This window comes from Molossus molossus, unplaced genomic scaffold (genome assembly GCF_014108415.1).
Source record: "Molossus molossus isolate mMolMol1 unplaced genomic scaffold, mMolMol1.p scaffold_m16_p_10, whole genome shotgun sequence".
NCBI classification, from domain to species: domain Eukaryota; kingdom Metazoa; phylum Chordata; class Mammalia; order Chiroptera; family Molossidae; genus Molossus; species Molossus molossus.
The window spans coordinates 10792637-10809542 of NW_023425345.1; the positions used below are offsets into that span (position 1 = coordinate 10792637).

Below are 16906 nucleotides of genomic sequence, written 5' to 3' on the forward strand. Positions count from 1 at the left end.
AAGATCTAGGCCTGGCTGGTGTGGCTTAGTTGGTTGCACATCGTCCTGTGCACCACAGGGTCACCACAGGGTTGCTGGTTCGATTCCCAGTCAGGGCACATGCTCAGATTGCAGGCTGGATCCCTGGTATGGGGTGTGTAGGAGGCAGCCAACTGGTGTTTCACTCTCACCTTGATGTATCTCTCCCTTCCTCTCTCTCTCTAAAAACCAACGAACTATTCTTTTAACTAACTAACTAACTAAATAAATAAATAAATAAAAGATCTAATTTAGAAGTTGGAAGTCAAGAATATGAGGCCTGAGTCTGTCATTAATTTCCTATGTGACTTTCTGTACATCACATCTGCTCTCTTCACCTCATTTTTCTGAGTGGGTTGGGCCAGTTATATATTTCCTTCCAGCGAGGAATTGCTAAAATGCTGTAAACTCAGAATTCCATGAGGCATCACTAGAAGTTCTGAAAAATTACATGTGCTCATGGCAGACATAGTTAATAACATGCAACTATACTTTCTTCCAACAATTCACTACAGGTAGTTTCTGGCACAGGGAATGCAACCGACTGTTTAAAAGCTTCAGAATGTTTTGAGCCTTGTTTATTTGGCAGAAGCCTCCCCCAACACTGGGCTTTAGTGAATCTAAGCAGAAACATTTTTTGAAGCCAAAATGTCCATTATTACTTTATTAGGAAATTGCCTGCTTCCTCCTCCAGGCAGTCTAATATTACCTAACTCATAGGGTTGGTGTGAAATTTCATTTAGTCAATGTATGTAGAATGTTTGGAACAGTGTCTGACACAGTGTAAACAGGATACAGATGTTTGCTATTATTAGTATAATTTGCTTTTGTTGTTGTTGTTGTTATCATCATTTTAGGCATTAAAAACTCTAGAGGGAAGAACAGTTTTATCCCATGATGATAAACGCATGTTCCCCTACAGATAAAGAAGTCTGATAGTTAACCTAGGACGGAACTCTTGTACTTGTTTAAAATAGAAAAGCCAAAAGCAAGTGGCCCATCCTGGTGTAAAGGGTCTTCTGTAAGTTCCTTCACATCTGTTCTTACTTTTCTTGGCCTCAGGTTTCCATGTAAGTCATCTGGGAACAATGCTACTTGACTCAAAACATTGAGGGTAATCAGACTGCTTTTAAGACTACTTCGGATTCTCTTAGAACAAGTGATAATGAAACCTGGCTGATTCTTTCAGAAAGCTATTGCTTCTCATACGGTCAAACTTAGATCTACTTAACCTTCACCACTACAACTCACAAGCAAACCACACAACTTTTCAGGAACACCGTATCTCAAACCTGGAGGATTTATTCATGGGACAAAAGTAAAGTCAAAGGTGAAAACAGAAGAAAACTCCAAGCAAAGCCTCCAATACTAGAGTGGATCATTGTTCAAAGAGAATCACATTTTTCATTGCAGTGTTCCATGTTTAATAATAATAAATGCAACATTTTATCATTCCTTCCAAGGCCAAAGACTGGGATGTAGCAGACAATTAAATATTTCTTGTTGAATAAATGGCAGAATGATCACTGATGTTTTAGACAGGAGGGAATGGGTACAGGGACCTGAAGAGGCTAGTCCTGTGTTTCATAACAGATGTAGGGAAGATTTGTTTTAATTGCTGTGAAGATTGAATAGTCTATGTCAAGTAGTTAAACTCCTAGTAATAGATTATCATTTTATTCTTACTAAAAGAAGTTATAAATTCCCAAAATGTCAATGTCTTAAGAACAAAGAAAGGCTAGGATATGTTCCAGATGAAAAAATATTTGACAGTGAGTGCAGTAGATGATCCTAGACTGGATCCTGTACCGAGAGGTGGGGGTGAGGGTGGGGGGAGGGCATTATTGGGTCAATTGAGAACACTGTTATAATACTTGAATCTACCTCAGTATTACAACATTAAATTTACTGAAGTTGATAAATGCACTGTGATTATGTATTTAGGAATAAAAGGCCATGATGTATACACTTTCTCTCAAATTATTCAAATGAGAGCGAAAACAATAAAGCATGCAGAGCAAAATGTTAATAGGTGACTACAAGTAAAAGGCAGACAATAGGGGGTTCGTTGTATTACTCTTGCAACTTTTTATGTAAGTTTAAAATTATTTCTGAGCAAAAGGTTAAAAGAGAAGAAAATATACTAAACTGAAACTTCAAGTCTAATGTGAAACAGTTCAGTCTCCTGCAGTTTTTAGATTCTGATTGTTCCCACCACTGTGATAGCTTAGATACCACTCTATTACAAACATTCTTCTACATAGTCAAACTTGTCCCAATGCCCTTCTTGAACAGTACCTAGAGAATAAAACAGGAAATAGGCCAGAGCCCTTCCAAAGAGGAAAAATAAATCATCCTTTTTAAGAGTCCTTTGCAATGTGGTTTCCCTTTTCTTAAGAAATCTCCTGGCCGTGGTTTATAATCCTTTGGTGACTGGCCTCTGCCCACCTCATCCTGTACCACTCTCCCGCTAACCCTTCTTGCTCCAGACACAACAGCCTTCTTTGGGTCCCTCAGACAAGCCAAACTTCCTACCTCAGAGCACTTATACCTGCTATTTTCTCCTCCTGGGATGTTCTCCCTGATCACAATTGGCTCCTTGTTGTCATTCAGATTTGAAATTAAATGTTATGACTTCAAAGTCACTTTCCCTGATATCCCCACACACTCCATCTAAATTAGCCATCTAGAGCTTAGAACTTTTCCTGGGATAGAGTGAGAGCTCAATGAGTATCACTGAAGAACAAATTAACCCATACTCCTATTCATAAGACACCTTGGGCTTTCCTTTCCTTCGGCCTCACTCACATTACTTATATTTTCATTTTTTGGTCACTTACAGTACTACAATTGTTTCTGCACATCTGTCTCCCCACTAAATTTTAAGCAGCTTGCAGGAAGGAGCTATGTCTCTACTCTGTAATTCCCACTGCCTAAGAAATTCAACACATTTCTAAGTCACCAATAATGCAAACTAGCAAAGACACAGTTACATTGTGTCTTTCCATCCTCTCAATGCTCACTAATAGCAAATAATAAAAATGAAAGCGAAAGGTTATTAAGTGCTTATTTTGACCCAACCCCCATGGAAAGTGCTTTAAGTGTTTTATCTCCTTGAATCTTCATTATAACCTTGCTAACTAAGGTAATGCTATTATACCCATTTTATACATAAGAACCTGAGGCTCAAAGAGGTTAAATTACTTGCCCAAGGATTCACAGCAGTAGCAGCAGCACAACTCAAATCCAGGTGGTGGATCCTAAAGTGCATGCTTTTTATCACTCCAGGATGGCTGGAGAAAATGTGGTGTGCTGCTCATTCTTTCCACTCCCACTCTGCCAAATCGATCCGCCTATCATCACATGAATATCTGCACATGTGGAAGCAAGCTGACCTTATCCCAGGGTGGTTACTCGAGTATTACACCATGAAGGGCATCACTGAAAGAGTCCATTGTCCAAAATAACTCTCAACCACCCCACTAGAGTGACTGAAAATCCTCTATCAGGGAGCTATTCTTTAATCACTGCAAAATCCCTAGTTAAAACTCAAATATCAAAAGGGTTAACTGCTTACAACTACGTTAAGTCAAAAAAATTTTTGAAGTGAATGTTTCAGATTATCCTTTGCCCTGAGGAATGAAATCCATCCAATTAAGGTTGTTACAGAAAAAATTTCAAGAAACATCTAGTGGTTATCATCTTTGAAGACTCAAAGTCAGGTGCTAGGACAAGCATTCACATCTGTGTAGTAAAGGACAAGGCGTCAGAGAAGTAAGACTGGGCTCCAAAGAAAACCTACAGATGGTGTGAGAAATCTGTATCTTCTTCAAAATGCTGCCTTAGAACCAGTCCCAAACAGCAGTGCTAAAAAGTTCATTCCCAGCAAAGCAAAAACCACAGAGCAGAGTGAGTGCTTGCTCCAGTGAGCCAGAGAATACTGGTCTTCTTGAAATTAAAGCCAACAAAGGGCTAGATAAATGACAACAAGCCAGTCATTGTCTAAAACAACAGATGTTCACACTACACATAACATGACAGCATCAGGGAGAAGGATTTCTAGGCACTTTTCATACTTGAAAACACTGCTCCTCCCACCCTGGACTGCCCTGTTTTAGTACCTGTGCCCTCAAGGGCCCTAACCGAACCCACCCCACCCCACCCCCCAATGGCACTGAAGTTGTTTCCACAAATGACTGGGTATCTTTAGCCCTGGGCCACTTCAAGTCAGGCCACCTCTGTGGACTGCCAGGGTGATGTATGAAATCCCTGGAGGCAAGAGGAAAAGGCAGAGAGGGAGCCTCCTAAAGCCAGAAACTGCCATAACCTCATTGTGGTTGGCAGGGAGCACACAGCAAGGTCTCTGGGCTGGCGATCATGAGACCACAGGGATCTTGGGGACTGGTGGGCCCACTGGGGACAAATGGGACAAGGACAATTTGTCTAGTTTCTTCAAGGTGAAAGTAACAGGACAACCATCCAAAGCAATTATTTCCTAAACTTCAGCCATTTGAATACCACTCTTCACACCTGTTTCCATATTGCCATCCTCACCCATACACTCATTTCCCAATCACTTCTCTTTATCTTCACCAGATTTTTGCATTTAAATACATTTAGTTTAAAAGGAAACTTTAGATCATTGTGAAATCGGTCACATCATTGTGAAATCGCTCATTTAATGGACCAGTTTTTCCTAATACTAACGAAAACACATAACCATGCTCGTCCATGTGCCACGTCAAATCATCACTATTAACCCCAACGGTGCCACCAAGAGGAGCAGCTTTGGGAAGCACAAGCCACCCCTGAGAGGCCGGGGTTGGACCCCGGGCCTCAGTGGCACTTCCCGCCTTTCCCTTAATGAGGGTAACCTCTGGGGGACGCGCTGGAGCCTGCACAGACTACCCCTCCCCCCCACACACGTCCCCCCGCAGCCTCTCCCCTCCTGCAGCACGTTTCCTGTCAAAACAAACTCTTGGGGGAGGGGACGGCGGAGGTCGAGCCGAGTGCCAGGGAAACCCCGGCAACAAACCCCAAACAGACGCTCCGGGCCCCGCCTGGCCTTCGCCGCGGTTCGGGTCGCTTACTCAAGGCGGGCCGGGGGTCGCAGGCGACAGGGTGTCCCTTCCCGGAGCCCGGATGGTGGGAAGCCGCTCGCAGAGCGGTCGCTGGCACGGCCCCAGCGAGATGTAAACAGCGGCCCAGCGGCAGCGACCCTGCCGCCTCCCGGGCCCGAAGCCCGCGACCACCCGGACACCCGTCGTGGCTACTCGGCGCCCGCGCCCCGCTCCCACGCGGGACGGCGGTTCGACGTCAAACAAGAGGACTGGGGGGAGCGGGCTTTATCGCCCCTCGCCCCTCGCCCCTCGCCCCGGCGTCCCAGGACTGAGTTCTAAGCTGGGGCCGGAGGCCCCGGGCTGCCCTGTGCCAACGTGCTCCCCTCCGCCGGCCTGGGCCCATCACCTCAGGCCGGCGACCCCTTCCCCCGGGATGGATACGCACCCGGCCTGGCGCGGAGACAGGCGGAGAAAGGTGACTGATGAGCCCGGATGGAGGGTCTTTGGGTGTCCCCTCATCCAACACAACACAAGCACTCGTAAAACTCACCAGTCCAACCATCCCCTGCCTCCCTGCCCCCCCCCCTCCACGCGGTATTTAAAGGGCCCGGAGGGACTCTAACGAGGCAGCCACGGCGTGACCATCACGTAACCGGCGAGTGGGGGGAAGCCTGCACAGGGAGAGGGGAATCCGGGGCACACCAGGCTCCGCTAGCAGCACTCTGACAGATTTCACCTACTACAGGACACATGTCCTCATGTTCGGAGGAAAGAAGCTGAGGAGAGCGTGGACTGAAGATGTTTTGGATGCACGAGGGAACACGTCCCCCCGCGCTCTGGGAGTGGTGCAGTCCAGGGGCTCCTAGGGGCGGGGATAGAAGTGTTTACGGAACTGGGGCAGCAGTGCAGCCCCGAGCTCCCGGCTTTGGAGGCGGGGCTTGTCAGGGAGCTTGGGGGCGGGGCCTAGCTGGGGGCCCTGAACTGGGGGTGGAGCCGGGGCTCTGGGGGCGCGTCGAAGCCACCTTCGGATGGGCGGCTCCTGGTAGCGCTGGACTGACCCACTTGGGCTTCCCCGGGGCGCACCAGCGTGTGGGCATTGCTGCAAGCTTCTCGGTAGCGGGTGGAACTTTTACTACCCGAACACTCCTTATTTAGACGGGGCGATCCAAATTGGGCGCTCTCTGTCACACCGTCGACACAGAGACAGCCCAAATGACAACGTGACAAGTGTGTTTCCACGCACATAAGCAATCAACCGTGTCTCCCATGTTTGTGTCCGCACCTCCACATAAATACGGGTCCAGATTTGCATGTGGCTGGACTAGACGATTAACTACTGAGTCACACCCACCCATGCTCTCTGAAGGGTAAACTTGTGTGCATGCAAAAGATAAAGCATCTTACTTCCTCTAAGGTTCTTGGCAGCACCTAACTCTATGTCCGGGAGAGGTTTCGACATTGGTTAATGTAACTAAGCAGTGCCAGGATGGGCTTTGTGTGGTCAGGCCTACTGCTCAGCTCTTCGTAGGCATGCTGCAGGGTGTACAGAAACACCCTTCCCCCAACCTCGCACATGAAAACCACTCTATCTTCTGCCAGGGATAAACTGGTGTTATTTAGGAGATAATTCCATGCAGGTATGTAAGTGAATTTAATATAGGCTGAAGTATTTTTATTTAGTGCTGAAATCATGTCTGGATTGTGGTGGCAAAATTGGGTCTAGGAAAAAAACAGACAACATTTTAAAGGAGGGTAGAAAACCAGTTATCCTAGATGGGGAATAATTCAGTGTTACAACAGGGACTCGTCTTGGGTTCATATCCTGGCTCTGACATTTACTACCCATGAGATCTTGGACAGTGTGGATAACAGTCTCAATGGGTTATTATGAGGATAAAATGAAATAAAGCATGTTAAGTGGTTAGAACTGTACACAGTAAGCACTCAATTAGTGTTAGTTATTGAAACTATTTGGCAAACCTCTGCGAGCAAACTTATCTGGTGATCTGCATAAAATTGTATTTGTGTCTCCTTATGCCATTCTCTCCTCCCTTCTCTAAAAATATACAACTTGATACAAATCAAGAGATTAAAGAGAAAATACTGTTGCCACCCAGGTTCTTTCATGCCCTGTTCATACAGTTTGTTGGAATCAGCAGTCAGGATAATAGACAGCTCCAATTTCCATTCTTGCCAAATAACCACAACATAACAACTACCATCAACACCCTAAAATCTCCACAATAGAAAGATTAACCAAAAATATCCTTCAAACTCCTGGACACTGTGACAATGACACATTGCATCTTTGCTTCCTTTGTTGCCTTTGCGGGAGCTTAAGCATTGTTTTGCTCTATTACATAACTTGAAACAGGTGAGCATGAGTCAAGAGAGTTAACCAGTCTACCTGGTGATCAGCTGCTTGACCCTGGGCATGGCATTTATTTTAAAGCTCAAATATGTAACTCTCAAGGCCACAAGGAAGCAATTTTTGTCAAAGCAGGTGAGTCAAGTTTCAACATGTGCTGGGTTGAGAACCTTGAGGGGGTAGGGGGGCCTTGGACACTGAAGCCAAGAAGAGAAAATATCCTGGAAGCACAACCTTCTGTTAGTTCGTCATTAAATAACTTGCTATCTGGAAACTTTTTGGTCAGTTATCTGACCAACTGCCCTCAGCCTGACTTAGATATAAAAGCACTTTGAAAAAACACAGTGCTGTAAGGTATTAAGCAGTTCCTTTAAAAAATGAGCCTTGTATCACATTCTTGCTCAGAGAGCTCAGACAGTCATAGAATAAAATCCTCCTTGCTCAGATTATGTTCAAGACCTACAGGGGAGGGGGGGGGGTTGAAGTCTGAAAATGCAACCTCTTTAGGAAATAAAATAATTAGCTTTTTATTTGAAGAAGACATTATCACACCTAATTTTTCTAACTTTTTGGGGGGACACTTGGAAAACTCATAATAAAAGTCTGTTTTCCCCTATAAACTACACAGTAGACTAAATTAGATCTATTGCTTTTGGCTAAGGGCAGTCAAAATTTTTGCTCAGTAAAGAAATGTAAATACCAATTTTCTTTTTACACATCTGAGTTTTAGATTACAATTAATCCTTGAGGAAAAAATCAGAAACTCCAAATCTGAGTTATTTTAATATAGATTTGCAACCTCTCAACCCCTTAACTTATATAATGGAGCTGCACCTTGTGCTGACCTGGCATAATGCAAGTTCAACTAGACTACTCAGATGGCACAGAGAATAATTTCAACACTTGAAGAGATTTTGCCCCTGTTCTCTCTATGGAAATTTCGAGGCTTCTCTTCCTGAGTTCATCTCAGTTTCCAAGTTTCTCGTTCTGTTCCAAGCTGCCTACCTAGAACTGGCTTCATGATGTACAACCTGCAAAGGTGCACAGGACCCTACAGTTGGAAGAGCCCTATACTTTGGTTAATGTTCTGCTGCTCCAATCTTGAATTCGTAATATTTTTTTAACAAGGAGCCCCACATTTTCATTTTGCGCTGCACCTCATAAATTATGTAGCTGGTCCTGCTCTCACGACACAGATTACGAGTCTAGTGTTTAAAGGTACTTATTTCCCCTTAACCTGTCCCCCAGTGCAAAGCAATTATTTTATCTAGTGCTCAGTTGAAGAAACATATATCTGATTAATGCCGTAAGCAAAAACACAGGGGTGTATCCCAGGTCTTATGGCTCATTGAAGGAACTTTCAAGGATAATTTTGACTGCACATAATTTTGACTTTATGTTGTCCCTTTAGAACCTAACCCCTCACATAAGATATTACTCTGCTGTAAGTAGAAAAATTGATTAAATGGAACTTCATGTCTCCTTTTCTCCCCTATTCATCTTAAGGTGCTAGGATAGGTTAAAATTCAGTAAGAGTGGGAAAAGTCAATATAAAGTGAACAGAATAAATAATTTGGCTAATACATAAACTAGAAAATTGGTCATTGAATGTTCAAAATTTAACCACATCTTTTTGGCAGATTTTCTCTTTTTTTTTTTCTTTTTGTCTTAAATATAATGCAGATTTAGATCATTGACCAGTTTTGAAAGTTAATCAAAACACTGATGCTTAATCAAGTTTCCAAAACACCGAAACCAGTTTTTCTCTAACTCCACTGAACTAAATTAACATAAAATTGGAGGTTATTTCTCATTCCAATTGTTTGTACTGTCAGACCTCAGACACAGTTCCAGACCCTGGGCCTCACATACTAAAAGAAAAAACATTCTTAATACCCTCCCTTCACCCTCCATGAGTCCCTTCCACTTACCTGGAAATCACTGTTGTCCTCTAGAAAGCAAAAATGAGTGAGCCAGTGGAGAAGACAACTCTGGGCAGGAAGTAGGAGGGGCCAAGGAGAGTTGATGCTCAAGGAGCACCTAGAAAAAACCAAAGAGATGATGATTCAGAGCCCTGGCCAAGACATTCATGTTCTTTACCCCACCTCTGGGCCAGCAGGCAGTCCTTTTCTAAATGCCCTCATAGCTCAATCATGGTTGAATATTTTGATCTTCACTTTAAACATCAATGGGAAAACCAATGGGGGAAGAGCTTCTAAAACAAGAGGCAAGCCCTGGCTGGTTTGGCTCAGCGGTTAGAGCGTCGGCCTGCGGTCCTGAGGGACCCGGGTTCGGTTCCCGCTAAGGGCGCGTACCTCGGTTGCAGTTTGTCCCTGGCCCTGGTCGGTTGTGCGGGTGGCAGCCACTCGATGTGTTCCTTTCACGTCGATGTTTCTCTCTCTCTCTCTCTGTTCTTCTCTCTCCCTCCCACTCTACCTGAACAAAAAATGGAAAAATGTCCTCGGGTGAGGATAAAAAATAATAATAATAAAAAAATAAAAATAAAACAAGAGGCAAAACTTAGAAGACATAAAGGAAAAAAACTAAGAAATGTGTCTTTGGATAGCATGTTCAACATAAAAAAACATGAGTTAGAGCAATGATTATGTGGCGATACCTTTTATACTTGATAGAGAACTTGCACTTGAGAGCACATACATGTATTCTACATATATGAAATGCATAGAACTGGACTAAAAAGTTACCCTGTAGCCCTGGTCGGTTTTGCTCAGCAGTTAGAGCGTAGGCCCGCAGACCAGGGAGTTCTGGGCTCTGTTCCAGCTAAGGGCACATACCTCGGTTGCAGTTCCTCTCCGGCCCTGTTGGGGTCATGGGGTCATGACCCCATGGGGGTGGCAACCAGTCAATGTGTCTCTCTCACATAGATGTTTCTCTCTTTCTCTTCCTCCTTCTCTTCCTCCCGCTCTATCTGAAGATAAATGCAAAAAAGTCCTCCGGTGAGGATTAAGAAAAAAAAAAAAAGTTACCCTCCTTTACAATGAGAATGTATTCATTCAGAGGTCACAAATATAATTTCACAGTGCCAATACAATAATACCACTCTTATTATTGTATGTCCTCCTATACATACCCTAGTGGTGGTGGGCTATTAACACTGCACAATAAATAACTTTCCCATCTCTCTTTAATCATATTTTTAAAAGTCATGAAAACAAATGGAGCTTTTTATATAAAGTACAGAAAGGACTAGATTTGCAAGAGGCCCTCATAATTTTGAAAAAATAGTTTAATTAAAAATTCTCTGTCAAAATTATTTATGCTGGGTGGGAACATACTAATCTTTACTTTTTAAGTAGTTCTCCTTAAAGAACGTCAAAGTGTATGGCATTTACTTGCCTTTTTTTTTTTTTTTTTTTTTTTTTGAGAGAGAGAGAGAGAGGAAGGGAGAGGGAGAGAGAACATTGATTGGCCGCCTCCTGCATGCCCCCCACTGGGGATGGGGCCCACAACCTGGGCATGTGCCCTGACTGGGAACTGAACTGGCGACCTCTTGGTGCATGGGCCAATGCTCAACAAGTGAGCCACACTGGCTGGGCTACTTGCATTTTTAAAACATGTTTTGCCCTAACCTGTGACTTCTAAGGGTTTCCTTCCTTTGATGATAAACTGAACAGGCATTCTTTCCCAAAGTGGTATGGAACTTAAAAATAACTTTTGAGGCTAAAAAATTGAGAGCCCTGAATATTCAGATGCCTGTAGTGTAGCTTTCAGTTGAGTTCCTGAGGGTTCTAATAGGAGGTATTGAAGGGAACCAACGTTTTGCTACCCTGAAGCTGCAGTTTGGGGATTTTCAACTATTTATTAAGAAACAAGGCTCAGAAAGAACTTTCAACCCTCCCCCCTTTCCTCCCCAAGGGTTCAGACAGAAAAACCTGCTCCAGGAAAGACATCATAGGATGTTCACCACAGCCTAATTGATTTAAGTATGGTCAATAGGAGGGCTCCAGCAGGAGCCTGTGAATTAGACGTCCCACGTGTGGCATGTTTCTGATTGTAGAGCAAGAACTGGCCTGCCATGTGTGTTCCACTTTCCACAGCTACCTGCTAATCACCCATTCTCACTTCTGAAATCTAATTCCCCTTCCCCCCTTTTCTCCTTTGTCCAGTGTGTCTTATATACCCAATGCTGCCTCATTGATTTTGGAATTTTCATGTGTATGTGAATTTCCCTGAACATGTATTAAAATTTTGATTTTCTTCTGTCCATCTGTCTCTGTTAATTTGATTATTAGCTTAGCTAAAAAAAAAAAATAGAAGGTGGGAGAAACGGGTTGTTTTTGTTTTTTTAGCCCCCACAGTTTATTAGGGCACTGAGGGTTGGGATGACCAAAGGGATGTTCAGTGACTCACTGAATCGGCAGATCAAGAATAGAAACTAGAACTTACTTCATGGCTTCTGTACACGCACACATACACAAGCAGTGTCACATGCAAAGTATTACCTATTGGCATAATTATCTAATTTCCATAACAACATGTCAACAAGCACTCTATCAGCTAAGTGCCCAAAGTATTTATAATCACATTCCACATTCCATTACCCCAGAAGGGTGCTTGGACCAGGTACCGGACTGGCTGTGCCTTCCAGAAAGCAAGAAGAATGAAATACTGCCAACTCTCCTAAACTACAAAGCTGTTTATGCTTCTCTTGTGCATATATGAAACGGGGGGGGGGGGGGGGGGGTGTAAATTTGGCTACAAGAAAATTTGGAATAAAGAGCAACAGTGAGGCATTTCTGGGCAATTTCCTGAGAGGGATTCTTGGCCAGGACATCGTTCATGTTACAGGTACACCTGCATGTACATAATCAGCAAATCTTGAAAAGCTGAGTACAACATAATTGTGTACAAGTGAATTTTAATGCTTAAGCTGAATTCTTTATTTAAAGGAATGCTACCTTGATTATAGTTGTAAATTTTAAAAGTTTTTAAAAATTTACCAATGTATATAAATCAAAGTTTTCAAAGAGCAGATCCATCAAGGTACTAACTAACTGTATATATAAAGAGCAAATGTAGAAAGGTGGGAAAAGGGTGTCCCTTGGATTGAGACAGACCAGAGGGCTCATAGCCAAATTCCACCACTCATTATATATATATGCCCTTATTTTTGCAGGTGTAAAATGGGGATGTTATGGAGGACATTTGTCACTTTGGTGATCAAGCTTCCCCAATGGTAGTTCCATTATTACCATTTAATATACAAACAATGCTGTTTGATAGAACTCTCAGCAATAATGAAAACAGTCTATAATCTGAATATGCACAAGTCGCATGTGGCTATCAAGAATGTAAAACGAGGCTACTGCCAAGTAGAAACACCTGTTGAATTTTACTTCATTTTAATTTACTTAAATTTAAGGAGCCATGGCCTGATGGGAAAGAATAGCATATGGATAGATCATTTCAAGACATATTAATTTAAAAACACCTAGGACGCTAAGGGAGCATAGACGAGGTGCAGTTAGGCTAATTTGAGAATTATGGTGGAGCTTCCTGGAAAATCTCAGTGTTGCCAAATACAACAGTGAATTCTCAGTCCAGCCTACTAGATCTCGGTATGGTATGTATCATAGTTTGAATACTCTCATCTTTAAACACATTTTTTTTGCTTTGTTTCTGTGCATGCATCTGACTCTCTTATCTCTCTGGCCATTTTTTCTTCATCTTTGCAGGTGCTTCTCCCCTTGACGAGCCCTTTGGGTGGTGCTGTTACTGAAGGGTAGTTTGTCACTCGTTTGTTCTCAGTTTACCCACATCTCCTCCACGGGTGCCCTCGTCCCCTTCCATGACTTCCACAACTAAGCATGTACTATGTCTCTCCCGGCTTCTCTCAATCAAACACTTTCTACCTTTGGGAGGATGAGGAGCCAAGAGCCACACAACTGATATTGACCATTTCATTTGCAAGTCCTATGTGAGTAGTCTGACGTCTATCTCTCTTAGGAACCTGGGAATAGTTGTCACCCGTTTCTCGGGGCTGCAGATGAAATTGATACCATCACTGTATCATTTATATATGTTGTACTTCACTCTATTGCACTTCACAGGTGGTTTTTACAAACTGAAGGCAAGCCCAGCCGGTGTGGCTCAGTGGTTGAGCGTCGACCCATGCACCAAGAGGTCACAGGTTCCATTCCCAGTCAGGGCACATGCCCAGGTTGTGGGTTCAATCCCTAGTGGGGGGCACACAGGAGGCGGCCAATCGATGTTCTCTCTCATTGATGTTTCTATCTCTCTCTTAAAAAAAAAAAAAAAATTAAAGGCAAGACCCCACACCAGAAGAAAGATTACAACAGGCTTTGTTGTGATACTTGGTTGCAGTGGTCTGGTAGCGCACCTGCAACATTTCTGAGGTACGCCCGTATCTTGTTACATCTGTTCCTGCCACTGGACTCTATGCAGGCCCGTCTTCTTCATGGCTGTCTCTTCAGTGCCTGGTGTTGTGTCTGGTGCATTACATGGTTCCTCATAAATATTTTGTGAGTGAATGAACAAATTAGCTGCCCTAAAGCCGAGTTTTGAGGGATGAGTCAGCTGGAAGAAGAGAGTCAGTGTTTTAGGTAAGGGCTCAGCCTGGCAAAAGGCACAGAGACCAAGTGGGGAAAAGCCAGACTTAAAACGCAAGAGCCAATGGCTATATTCCACATTATTTAGTTGACTTCTCTTTGTATAAGACTCACCAATCTCTTTTTTCTCGAGTGTATGGAAAATGAAGAAAAAGAGAAGACTAGCCTTTGGCCTTATATTCAGGTCCTGAAACAGTGGCTCAGGAGCTAGTGGTGGATCTCAGAATTCCTGCCCACCGTGTTTGCTTTCCACGTTTTCTGGTATTTCCCAAGGAGGTAAGAGGGCTCCACAGAGCCGTTGCCTCGGCCTCCACACCGCCTTCCTCAAGGACGTCACACCTTGCGCTCGTCCTGCTTCCTCACTGGCAACAAGGCTTCAAGGAAACGTGAAGTTATCTCCACGAAAATGTTGGAGAACAATTTTACAAAATAGCATTACGCCATATCCCTGCTCAAATACCATCAGTGCCTCCCCCAGTACCCCACCCCCACCCCCGCCAACCCAAGTAAAATCCAAGTTTCTTACTGTGGATTTCAAGGACTTACTGGTTGGACAGCAAACAACTCTTTCTGCCTTATCTCTCAGTAAACTTTCTCTAGTTATTACCCCCCAAATTTAGTGGCATAAACAGCCTTTTTTTGTTCTTGCAGATTCTAGGATGGCAGGAATTTGATCAGGACCCAGTAGAGAAGGCTTATCTCTCTCCACGATGAGTGGGATCTCAGCTAGAAGACTTGAAGGCAGAGGGTAAGCATTACCGACCAGCTCGCACACTGGCATGTCTGGTGGTTGATGCTGGGAGACCCAAAGAGCTGGGGCTCCTGGGGCAACTCTCGGTGTGCCTTCTCCATGTGGTCTTCCAGACTGGTGGCTTCAGGGTCGCTGCACTTCTCACATGTGGGTTCCCAAAGCTCATGGCCTGAGAGGGCATCACTGCATCACCTTTTCTAACCTGGCTGCAGAAGTCACACCGTGTCACTTCCACAACATTCTATTGGTTAAAAGACGTACATTCAAGAAGAGGGGGATTAGATCCCACCCTTTGTGGCAGGGACTTCATAGAATTTTTAGACACGTTTTAAAACTACCACAAACACCACTTATGCTTTAGGGACACTGAACCACCCATTGGTCCTTGAATTGGTGGCCATGCCTTTAGTACACCCCCCTCTTTTCTTGCATTGCCATTGTTCCCAGAAATTTACCTCCCAAATTTCTAGTCACCATTTAAGATTCAGCTTAGATGCCATCTGCTTTATAACTTTCTATAGCCCCACATTTGGACGTAATTAACCTTCTGTGTCCTGCCCATGGCCCTCTTTCAATTTCCCTCAGGTGACCTGAATACATATTTGTTGAATGGATAAGTAGACTAATAAAATCTCAGGTGTGAAAGTGACCGCAAGTGTTACTGAGAACATCTTTTTTGAATTTGTTTCTGTTCATGCTCCTTTTCCCCTCTGGATTTTTAGTGTCTTGAAGGTAGGGGTCAACTTTGACTTTCCTTTGTTACTATCCCCACCCCCTTCCCTTTCTAGCCCTTCCGGCAGTGCTTCGGCCATAGGAGACTTTCAAAGAATGTTGCTTAAATGATCAAGACTCCTCTAACATACACACGTGCACACATGCGCGCGTGCATGGTTTGCTAATTTGCTATTGTTCCATTAAGTTGGTTTGAGGCAAACTGGAGCAGTTCCAACAGATAGTCTCCAAATGTTGAAAGGGCATTAAATGCTCTTACTCCATCAGACACCATAGGTCAGAATTAATGGTCTTTATCGTGGCTAGCCTCCAACAATCACTTTCCTGGCAAAGACTGATGCTGTTGTTCCAAACAGACAAGGCTCACCCTTCAGCTCATCCTTTCCAGCCCCTACCTTCCCTGACGTTCTCTTCTCCAAGAGCAGAGTGTCCTGGGCCACAGCAAGCAGATTAACCGAGATCCTTCTATTCATTGTAAATGTCAGTGCTGAAGCAAACAAGCAAACAAAAAAGCAGCCCACTCTTGAGCAGTTTCAGACTTACAAACAAATGATGTTCCAAAAATGTTCAGGGTATACTTCGCAAGAACACCTGATTAAGTGACTCACAAAACACTATTCCAGTAATGATACCTTTGAAACACCAATAAATTGCAACAAAGTAAAAAAGAGAGAGGGAAAAGATACATCCCTAGTGATTACACAAAACTGAAAAAAGTGAATATGATTTTTGAAACGACTCCAACGTGCTGATGTTGAAGGGAAAAGCTAGTTTAAGAAAAGGAAAATGAGAAAGTGTCGCAAAGTTTGGGGGACATTTAAGAAAGAATTCTTGACCCTCTCCATGACTTTGAAGATTGGTTTACCTGGTTCATTGTTATATCTAACTCTGATTCCCAACTTATGTTTTTCTCCCGCAGGTATAACCCATAGTCCCAGCCCTCACAAGCGTATGAGTAGAAAATGAGGTCACATTCAAACTAGAATAGCTTGGATGCCTACCAGCTGTGTTGCTGGAAATGAGTGTCCTTTAAAGCATCCCCCAGGTATTCCTGGGCAGCCCTGGGTGCCTCGGAGCTTACAAACACTGCGTGGCATTGGTCCTGCTTGGCCCCTCCTACTCCGGTTCCCAGGTGTCCAGGTCTGCTGCTCACAGAGATGCTTGGACAACTCTGCCACTGCTAGCCATGGGACAGCCAAGGTCCATGCGAAACAGACAACTTCTAGGTGCTTCCGAAGCTTCTGAATTTTGTGCTGGGCTCAGTGCGGAGGAGGGAGCTGACCCCCCCCCCCCCCTCGCAGCCCTGTACACACTCTTGGTTGCTCATGCTTGCAGCCTCATGAGGTCTTTTATCAGTTCCAACACAGCTTGGCCTTCTACAAACAGT

General features: G+C 43.9%; 1 protein-coding gene across 6 annotated transcripts in view; it reads right to left on the reverse strand.

Annotated features, from left to right (window-relative positions):
- TCP11L2 (t-complex 11 like 2) overlaps positions 1-9400 on the reverse strand; it is a 46193-nt gene extending 36793 nt beyond the window's left edge. For 4 of the 6 annotated variants that reach the window (XM_036250659.1, XM_036250660.1, XM_036250658.1 and 1 more), the window contains exon 1: positions 5524-5672. The gene's annotated coding sequence lies outside the window, so the exon portion shown is untranslated. Of the gene's footprint in view, positions 1-5523; positions 5738-9377 lie in introns of those variants that run through there. The other 2 variants (XM_036250657.1, XM_036250656.1) reach the window with 2 other exon arrangements.
- Positions 9401-16906: the final 7506 nt, after the last annotated feature.